The 10,796-nt window shown below is 37.1% G+C and overlaps 1 pseudogene; it reads right to left on the reverse strand.

Moving 5' to 3' along the window:
- Positions 1-5,507: 5,507 nt before the first annotated feature.
- On the reverse strand, positions 5,508-6,735 carry LOC143542494 (cytochrome b-c1 complex subunit 6-2, mitochondrial pseudogene; annotated as a pseudogene).
- Between the last annotated feature and the right edge of the window lie 4,061 nt (positions 6,736-10,796).

Consider the following 10,796-nt stretch of genomic DNA (forward strand, 5'->3'; position numbering starts at 1 on the left):
AGGCTATCTCTGCGGTGGTTAATTTATTTTTGGGGGGAAGGTGTCCTAAGGTGTTGGCAGAGTTTGTTGCGTCTGCCCCACTTACGCCGTTGCTTAAACCGGACAATGGGATTAGACCTATTGCCGTTGGGGCCATTTGGAGGCGGTTGGTCTCTAAGGTGGCTATGAGGGGTGTCGGGAAGGAGATGGTTAAATACCTCGGTGACTTTCAATTTGGGGTGGGAGTCCCCAGTGGGGCAGAGGCCGTGCTTCATAGCGCGAACAGGTTTCTAAATCAGTTTCATTCGGATTGGTCATTGGCTATGCTTACTGTTGATTTCTCCAATGCCTTCAACTTAGTAGATAGGACGACCCTTCTACATGAGGTTCGGAGTCGATGTCCTTCCATTTCTCTTTGGGTGGATTTTTTATATGGGCAGTCGGCTAGGTTATATGTGGGTGATACTTTCATTAAATCCACCACTGGGGTTCAACAGGGGGACCCTCTTGGGCCTCTCCTTTTTGCCTTAGCTTTGCACCCACTTGTTCACCAAATCAGAGATCGGTGCAAGCTTCTCTTTCATGCTTGGTACTTGGATGATGGCACGATTATCGGGGATACTAGAGAGGTAGCCAAAGCATTAGATATTATCAGGTCTGAGGGGCCTCGTTTGGGTCTTGAATTAAACGTTAAGAAAACAGAGTTATTTTGGCCAACATGCAATGGGGTGAAGGCACAGGAGGGGTTGTTCCCTTGCGGGATTGGAAGGCCGGTGCTTGGCGTGAAACTCCTTGGTGGTGCTGTAAGCCAGGATGCGGGGTTTATCAGCAGTTTGGCTATGAAAAGGGCATCTAGCGCTGTGGAACTGATGAGCTGTCTCCCAAGACTTCGGGATCCTCAATGCGAGCTTCTTTTGCTTCGCTCATGTATGGGAGTCGCCAAGCTTTTGTTCGGTTTGAGAACATGCCAACCTATGTATGTGGGGGAAGCTGTTTCTATATTTGACAATGGTCTTCAAAGGGCGATTGAGGACATCGTGGTTTGTGGAGGTCCGTTCTTTGGGGATCTCCAATGGAGGTTGGCGTCACTTCCGATCCGTTATGGGGGGTTGGGTCTCTGTTCGGCCGAGGATGTATCTACATATGCTTTTGTGGCTTCGAGAGCACAGTCGTGGTGTTTGCAAGACCATATTCTTCGGGGTTGTGATATTCATAGGTTGGACTCTGATTATGGGTGTGCGATGGATCGTTTACGTACTTCACTTCCAGATTTTGATCTTAGCGGGTTCTCTAATAAGGACACCGCCCCCCCTAAAGCCCAACATGTTGTGGCGAGTGCCTTATTTAGTGGAATCGTCAAGAGTTTAGAAGTGAAGTTTGATCTATCCCCTCGCCAAAAGGCGGTGTTTGAATGCCTTCGGGCTCCTCGGGCTCAGGATTTTCTAACGGCTATCCCCATTGAAGGATTAGGCCAACGTATGTCGGGTTTGGAGTATCGGGCTATCCTTAAGTACCGGTTAATGATCCCTATGTTCCCGACGGATGAACCTTGCCCAATTTGTCGCAAGGTCTGTTTGGATTCTTTTGGTGACCATGCGGTGCATTGCAAAGAATTGCCTGGCTTTAAATACAGACATGATCTGGTTAGGGATGTTCTGTGTGATGTTCTTAAACGGGCAGGGATTTCTGCTAAAAAGGAGACCCCTGTTAACTTTCTCACGGATCCTATTAAAGGGAGGTCTACTTTACGACCAGTTGATATTCTTGTGTTCGGGTGGGCAGGGGGGAAACACGCTTGTGTGGATCTTACAGGAGTGTCTCCTCTTGTTGGGCTCAGGGACCGTGGGTTTGTTGTGGGTCAGGCTGCGTTGAAGGCTGAATCGGGCAAAGTTGTTAAACACGAGAAAGCTTGTTTAGATAATCAACATGTCTTTCTACCATTTGCCTTTGATACATTTGGTTTTCTGGCTCCAGAGGCTGTGAAATTTTTGAGTAGGGTTCAGCGCGTCGTACACGGAACCTCTTCAGCTTCTAGGTCTCAAAGCTTCGTTTTTAGCAGGATTGGCTTTGCTGTTCAAAAGGGGGTTGCGGCGCAGCTTGTTGCCCGTTTGCCTGCCACTTTATTGTAATCGTTTTATAGTAAATTATATAAAACTTCGATTATTAAACAAAGTTAATTTACGAAACAACTCCTTTAAAATGTTTACTTTCATTCACCGTCCTTTAAATGATAAAGTGACTCGATTTTAGTCCTTTTGATTAACTGTCATTCAAAATCTCAGTTAAATGGCATCATGTGCATTGCATGTGACGGACAAATTGGTAAATTCACTTTTATTTATACCCTCTTTGATTTTAAAGTGGGACCCACTTGACAAAAAAATAAATTAAAACAACATAAATTAGAATTGAAATACATGAAAGAAATTTAATAAAAAAAGATCAATAAAATTTAAAACCCCAAGACATCTACTTCGTTAGAAAGCCACCACCACCACCGTAAAACAATCTGTACTGCCACACCGAAAACGCCACCGCTCACAGCCCAACCACCACCACCACCACCACACCCTACAACAACAATGACCACTCAAATCGTCCTATTACCGACCCCCTTGTTTCTCACCGCCGGAAAACCTGGAATCACCGATGATTAGATGGTGGCGGTACTGTTGCAGGTTTTAATCCGAAAACTTGAGTCGATTGAAGCTTCTGATGGTGCGTTTTAACTTTTAATCCCTATATCAGAGATAGCGGTGACGCTGTTGCAGGTCCGCCGGAGAAGACGAGTGAAAGAACAAACCGGCGGAGACGGCGGCTTCTTACGAGGAGCAAGGGGGTTGATGGAAAAATCGGGTAGGAGATGTTGGTGAACGGTTGTGTGGTCAGAGATTTCGGTAGACGGTTTTGTTGCCGGAGTTGTTAGTGACGACAGTTTCCGACATTGGGTGGTGTTCAGACATGGTGATGATGGTGGCGGCGATTCTGGCATGGTGGTTGGTGACGGTAGGGTTGGTTTATTTTTAGAGATGAACAAGAAAGAAGGTGGTGGGACCCACATATTTTTATTACAATTTTGATTATTAACACAATTATTTATTAATTACAAGGCTTGAAATTACGTTTTTACCCATCACATGCAAAGCACATGATGCCACTTAACTGAGATTTTGGAGGCTGTTAGTAAAGAACTAAAAACGAATCACTTTATTATTTAAAGGACAACTAATGAAAGTAAACATTTTAAAGGACTTGTTTCATAAATTGAATATATTTAAAGGACAAAATTTGTATTTCTATCTTAAAAAATAACATATTCCATCCTATCGCTACATTCAACTAATATCTTTTTGATGTCATTCACATAACATGTGATTTCTAGTCTACGTTTGATAACACTATCATGTTTCTCGTGAATCTCTCATGCCATTATGTACACGTTCCACAAACAAGACTTTTAATATGTGTTTATTGAGTTCGTAGCCTTAAGGGCGTAGAGTCCATTGTATTATATAAACATAATTATATCATTTTCTCTTCATTGCATAATTTTAGTATTCTACTTACATAACTTTTTATTCAATTTTACAAACATAAGCACAAAACGAGAAATAAAAAACAATTGTTGGTTAACATTGAAACCAGGCATGCTAGAAATTGAAGGTGGCTTTAGACAACGAATAAACATCACATTAAAACACACAAATGCTTGATATTCATGCCAATTTAGACACAACTCCTTATTCATGATCAACTCAAGGTATTGGTATACCAAATATTAGTTCCATTCCAAACTAAATCAGACTGCTAAATGCCCATATCATCCATGAGACCATGACATACATAAATATGTGTGTAATAGTATGATTTTGTTACTTCAGTTTCGTAAACAGCCTTGGCGCAACCTGTATCAAAAGATGAGTAGAAGTTATAAAAGATTTTTAAAAGTATCACTTTCAAGTTTCAACTATTTACTTCAAAATGAATACAACACGTTGATCTGCAATACAGACAAAACAGTCGGTGTGAAAATAATTGAAACATACATTTTGGAAACTTTGATATGAAAAAGCTGGAAAAAAAAGTAATTTGAGAGCCTACTCAGCCTGGCCTGGCGTGTTTTGATCCGGTTACCAAAACCTACTGATGAAATTGGATTGTCAACAAGCCGAACCGAGCTAGAATGGGCTCGGACTCAGCTTGTTTACAAACCAAGTCAAGCTGGCTTCGCTCATTTATCTTAATGAGCGGAAATGTTCAGTTCGAGCCAGCTTGCGGCTCATCAAGCCAGCTCGCTTATTTTAAGCTTTAAATTGATGCATCTTTTATTTTTTTTTGCATATATTAATATATACAAAAACAAACAGTATTTGTAACATGCACATAATGCATAATTATAAACTACACAATACATATATATTAATTTTGACTGTAGTATTATGTAGTATTGGATATAAATTATGGGTCAGGTTATTCTACAAAGGGGGACAAAAATGAGAAGGATGAGAAGGATTTGTAGCCACAAAAAAAGACCCGTCAAAAAAGATAATGAAAAATTAAAAAAAAAAAAAATCATAACTCAAAATTTAATAAAAAAAAGCAAAATTTTAAAAACACAAAAATGCTTCCACCGCCTTCCGCGTTCACAAAAAAAAAAAAAGACACAATGCTGAGGAAAAAAGATCATTGTGTCTTTCTATTTATCATTGTGTTTTTTGTTTATTTTCGTCATTGATCGCGTCTTTTTTCCTTGACTTTGTGTCTTTTTTTCTTGATATTGTGTTATTACTCAACATTGTGTTATATTTTGTTCGGTATTGTGTTATATTTTGCGACATATTGTCTTTTTTTATTTATCATTGTGTCTTTTGTTAATTTTCATCATTGTCTATTTTTTCTCTCCGCATTGCTTCTTTTCGTCATTTTTTTAGAACGGGAATGACGGGGGAAACATTTTGGTTTTTTAAATTTTTTTGTTTTTTATTTATATTTTGAGTTATGATTTTTTTATTATTTTTTTTCAAAAAATTTTTCTGAGAGGTTTTTTGTGTTGCCACAAATCCTTCTCACACTTCTTATTTTTGTCTCCCTTTACATTTTTACTTTTCCCTTAAAACTATATATATTAAAAATTGGGCTTTATTTTTAAACGTCTAAACGAGCCTAACAAGAATTCTCAATAATATTTTTATTGATTTTCATTCAAAAATGCCACATGCCTAAATTCTAAATACACACATATGGCATGTAACAAGCAAGCCACAAGCTGAGCCGATTTTGGCTAGGGATCGACTTGTTTACAGACTAAAGCCCGCTTGGCTCAGCTCTGCTCATTTACAACCAAGCCGACTTTGAGCGAAGTTTTTAAAAACTTTTTTCGAGCAAGGCAGACTTTTTGAACAGAACTAGGCAAAACAAGCGAGGTGGGTGGCGGTCAATAACAGTTTCTGGTCAGAATAGCCTCAGGTTGAACTGAGTCGTTTTAGAAACAAAGTATCAAAATGGGATTTCACCAAACTTGCAATTGATTAGAGAAAAAAGGGAAATACACAAGAGAATAAACTTACACATTTGTCAACGCAGCGCCAATAATCAAAGTATTGTCCAGTGCAATGTTTGTGGCCCGTTTCATCAGCCTGAACCCTTTTCACACAACCCTGCAGATTATATTGGAATACTTAGAAACATAAAAAAAAAAGTAGAGAATAATATCCAAATACCTTGATTACACCTAACAACAGAATAGAGGAAATCTTGTAAGTAAAGATCAAAACCGGTTATGGCAATTTAGTTGAAGTTATTCAAAGCATAGATTATATTGATTACACCTAACAACAGAATAAGAATTTTGCTATTTAAGTTATTCAAAATAAGCATTATATATTTCAAATTTAGTACATAGTACATAAAAGGACTGTGTAAAGTGCATGGGTCCAAAGGTAACTATTATTAATGGTTATGGCAATTTCGATCCAGTTACTTATAAACGGATAAACTCCTGTTATGTTTCATCTCTGAATGATAAAACTGGTCAAATCGGAAGAAAATTTTATCTTAAAAGATACAAGGCCAAGCATCGCCCAGACGGTATAATTCAATCGAAACAATATAATTTTTTGTTATGTTTGACAAACTGATTGTTTATAGAGGAATTCCAAAAGTGCATTAATCAAGGGAGCTTATTCTTTGCGACCCATATTTATATATACCTGTTTTGACCCGATATCAGATCCGCCCATATTAAATCACTATTTCTTAAATTTGCTATCAGACCCGCTCATTTCGACATGCATATCGCAAAAGTTAAAATTGAGGTCAATGTTTAGTCAACAGAGCATGCAAGTTATCTAAACTATAATGGACATTTAGCGCATAACTATATATTTTGTCAGTGTTATTGTATGGAGATACCAAGAAATATCTCTACATATTATTGCATTGCATTCATTCCCTGTCTTATTTGTTATTATATCTCCTTTAAATTTCACTCTTAAGACCTGATGTTAAACATGAGAAGACACACCGCAATTAAAAAATTGACAGCCATGCAGTCAAAGGCAGTCAAGATGATGAGAATTGATAACCAATGAAAAGGACAAGAACAAAGAGAATGAATACACATGTAAAATCAAAATCAAAATGTAAGTAAACATGAACTTTGCAAAATTTAGTACATAAGAACACCTGATAGTCAAGCCAAGCTCTAACACACTTAGGCTTGCATAACTCTTCAAAGTACTTCTTCTGGTCAACCGGTTACTCATCCGACCTTAAATGAAGAAACAAAGGTACTTATCAATGGAAGCTCAAACATAAAACAATGGCATATGCTTTAGCCATCAAATCATTCATCTAAACAAGACAAAAGACTACAAAGTAAAGTTATATTCACACCACAATAACTACATTAGGTTTTGAGCCTTTCAATAACCAATCTAAGAAAACATTTAGGGTTCATATTCATAAATTTGAGCCTGATTTTAACAACTAAATATTGCAGCATTTTCTAACTGTCTAAATTTTACTAATACTACGGCTATAAACGAATGAAAAACCGTTCATGAACTCTTTGGCGAGAAATACATTACGAACATGAACAAAGAATTTTTTTCGATTAACTAAACGAACAAACACAAACAGAGGCCATGTTCGTCCTTTTGTGTCCGTTTACATTGGTTCACGTCCTTTATATTAAGTTTTTAATATTTGTTGATAACTTTTCTAATCTTATCATTATCATATAGATTTAGACAAAATTATCAACTACAAAATACATATATAAGTATTATTACGTGATTAATTTATATGCAAATTAACCTATGAATATAAACATTAAAAAGGGGGCAATTTCATAGAGTAGTAAACAAGATTCAAAAGTGTTCCAATTAGGTTACTCAGATTTAAAAATTGTTCCAATTAAGTGACTCAACTTTCATGTTTTATTAAATTAAAGGCTTTAACATGGTTTTTCTTAGAATTTTTTGTTTCACATAGGAAGTCTTTTTATCATTTTTTTAGGAAAATTGAAAATAAATAATCCCACCTTTTGTGTATTGGTCGATAATAATCCCACCTTTAAAAATCACTAGCAACGGTCCCACCTTTTAACTATTTTTGTCTCACTGGTCCTTCGTTAAAAAATACTTAACGTCGTTATGTTTTTCCCTAATTTCAAACCGATGTTTTAGGGCTTTTGATCAGAAGAACGATATGAGTCGACTGATGTAAAACTTATCTCGAAACGGTGATTCAAATGGCTTAATTTTTGTTAATTGGAAATTCAAGCACCCGAATTGAAACATTGTTTCGTCGTTTGGATCACCATTTCGAGATAAGTTTACATCGGTCGACTCGTATCCTTCTTCCGATCAAAAGTCCTAAAACATCGGTTTGAAACTAGGGAAAAAACATAACGACGTTAAGTATTTTTTAACGGAGGACCAGTGAGACAAAAATAGTTAAAAGGTGGGACTGTTGCTAGTGATTTTTAAAGGTGAGATTATTATCGGCCAATACACAAAAGGTGGGATAATTTATTTCCAATTTTCCTTTTTTTTATGCTGACGTTGAGTGGTGATGTGAATTTTATTATTTATTTTTAAATTTTAAAATAATTAACGTTTTTTTAATATTTTAAATTTAACTACATATATTGCAAATTCCGACCCGCACGTCTTATCCTCCATTTCTTTCTTGATGCACAGAAAAATCGCTGAGACTCGATTTGAAAATTTAGTGACCGATTTGGGGAAAATTTGCATGAGTGACTTAGCTGAAACAGTTTTGAAACTTGATTACTATTTTATGGCATTTCCCAACTAAAAAAGCCAACACAACTTGGCAGTCAGACCGAACCGTTGACAACGATGATTCTTTGTTAGCCAAGTCAAATAAAATAAAACGTTGTGGGTGTTCATTTTGTTTGGTTCAGTTGAGTTGGTTTACAGCCCTAACTAATACTTCACATCAATAAGTAGTTTAGGTTTATGAAGTAATTAAAGAAATGAAAACACAAATAACTCACATAATGATATCAGCACGAGTATAATACACCAACACCTGAAATTAACCTCGTCCGGTCGAAGCACCTGCAAATGCATCGTTTACAGTTACTGATTCAGATATGCATTAACAGATCAAATGAGCAGAGTATATAATTATACAGATCTAATTCGAAAGCATGAATAATAATAATAATAATAATAATTGTTACCGTCAGTAGAGGGGTTGAAAATTGAAATTGCAGCCGTCGATCAGAGGGAGGGACAAAATAAAGTCTTGCTTTTATTCCTTCCGTCTAGCACATGCTAGAACAAATGCATTTTTAATTTAAAAAAAAAAAACCCAAATCGAGTTAAAATGAAACTTCGCAAACTTGACATCAAGGGGGCACCGGTCATGGGAAGAATTATAAACCGGTTTGGTTGATCGATTTTAGTGGAGAGAATTATAAACCGGTTTCGAATCTTTGGTCAGAAGATGTTGAAGCTGCATAGATTATTTGTACTGTGCCTACTATCATCAACTACGGAGAAAATATAGAATGAGCGTGTGGTAGGGTTCAAACCGGTTTCTTCATAATCAGTTTCAAACCAGTTCGGTTAACAACTATTTTGCCCACATCTAGCCACAGGCGTGCTGGAACCACCAAAGGAGTCGGGTTGAGGATGATGGGTAACAAAAGCACCAGCTGGAAGATACATACAGTGCAATGATTGAAGAAATAGTTCAAGTCCTTCAGTTTGAGGAAAAAAAAAAACTCTTGAAAAAAAGATGGTTGTGGTTGAACCGCCAGAAGAGTGGCATAAGATGCTTTAAAAGACAAACCCTATGATAGCTGGACCGTCTGCTTCGTGATTAATACTAAATCAGACAAGAATACATACACACGAAATAGAAAATACGAAGACCCCTAGATGTAGCCGGCAGAATCAACTACATATAGTGAGTTGCTAAAGTAGGAAAGAACGAAGATCGAATTAAACTTAAAAGATTCCCATTGCATTAATTGAATAATTAGTAGGTACAAGGAAATATTAGGGTTTGAGGAATGTCGACTCTAATTACAATAAAGTGCTCAGGTGAAAAAGTGTGCAAAGAGGTGTCCTAACAATGTGACCTAAACATTCTATTTATAGGCCCACCCGACATTCATTCTAGAAACCCTAATCATTAGCTAATACAAAACATAATAAAATAAAACACAAGTGTAAATAGGTCTTTGAGCATAGTTCTTCAGTACGAGAAGGGCTCCTTAGACCTTGCAATTTTCGAGTGTGCTCGGGACTTTACTCGAGCAGACCAATACTTAGAATATTTCAAGCTTTCAAATATTCACAAGCACACCAAACTTTGCTCGGGTATGTTACCACGAGCAAGCAAGTTCTTGCTCGAATCTCTTCATCCTTCACTTAGGTTTATTTGAACATTCTAAGTATACTCGGGGTACTGTAGACATGCTCGAGGCTAAATCATGCTGGGAGTAACACTTAGTATAATTTCCCAAACTCCTTACCAGCATGCTTGAGATTCTTCTTTATTCCAAACTGTGCTCGACCCACTAAGTTGCTCGTGAACTTAGTTTAAGCAAGTAATATCAAGGGGTTGCTCGGTAGTAAACAATGCTTGATACAAGAACTAACCTTGCTCGATGGAGTGTAGTTTGCTCAAACTTGACACTTATTGAAGAATATCCTGCTCGGATAAGATATTTTGCTCGAGGTAGTATTCTTCATGCTCGAAGTGCATAAGCTCGCTCGAGTTTCATACTTAGCAGATTCTGGGGAGGTTGAGAAGATTTTAATCATTCCATAAGAACCAAAAATATGCAGATATTATAGGTCAGAGTCATGTTTGATTACACCCCAACAGTTGTTTCCTCAAACCAAGAAGAAGGAAACTTTTTGTTGTTGGAACATATCTTATTTCAAATATTCTCCCATCTGGTCTCACGACAACATTGGGTCTTGGCATCTCCCTTCTCATGCTTACAACCTCCATTATTGTTCATCTGGGAGTGCGAGGAGCCAATTAGAAGCAGTATGTTAAAGTGTCCTTCTTTGTCTTCTCTTCTTTTCTTCTACTGAAGGTTTAAATGATCTTCTTCTTCTATTATATAAGGGAAAACCATTTCTGAATTGATTTCTCAAGTATTTTGACAAATGGTTTTGTTGAGCTCTAGCTAGTCTGAACTTGTATTTATAGTCGTGCAGTGGTAGATTAGCTAGCTTTAATAGCTGTTCACCAGTGAAGTCTCTAAAATGTTCTTTATACTTTACCACCCTCTCTCTCCCACTTCCCATTACAATTTTCAAATC

This window comes from Bidens hawaiensis, unplaced genomic scaffold (assembly GCF_021521415.1).
Source record: "Bidens hawaiensis isolate Kalapana, Puna unplaced genomic scaffold, B.hawaiensis_p1.1 tig00012889_1, whole genome shotgun sequence".
Lineage (NCBI taxonomy): Eukaryota > Viridiplantae > Streptophyta > Magnoliopsida > Asterales > Asteraceae > Bidens > Bidens hawaiensis.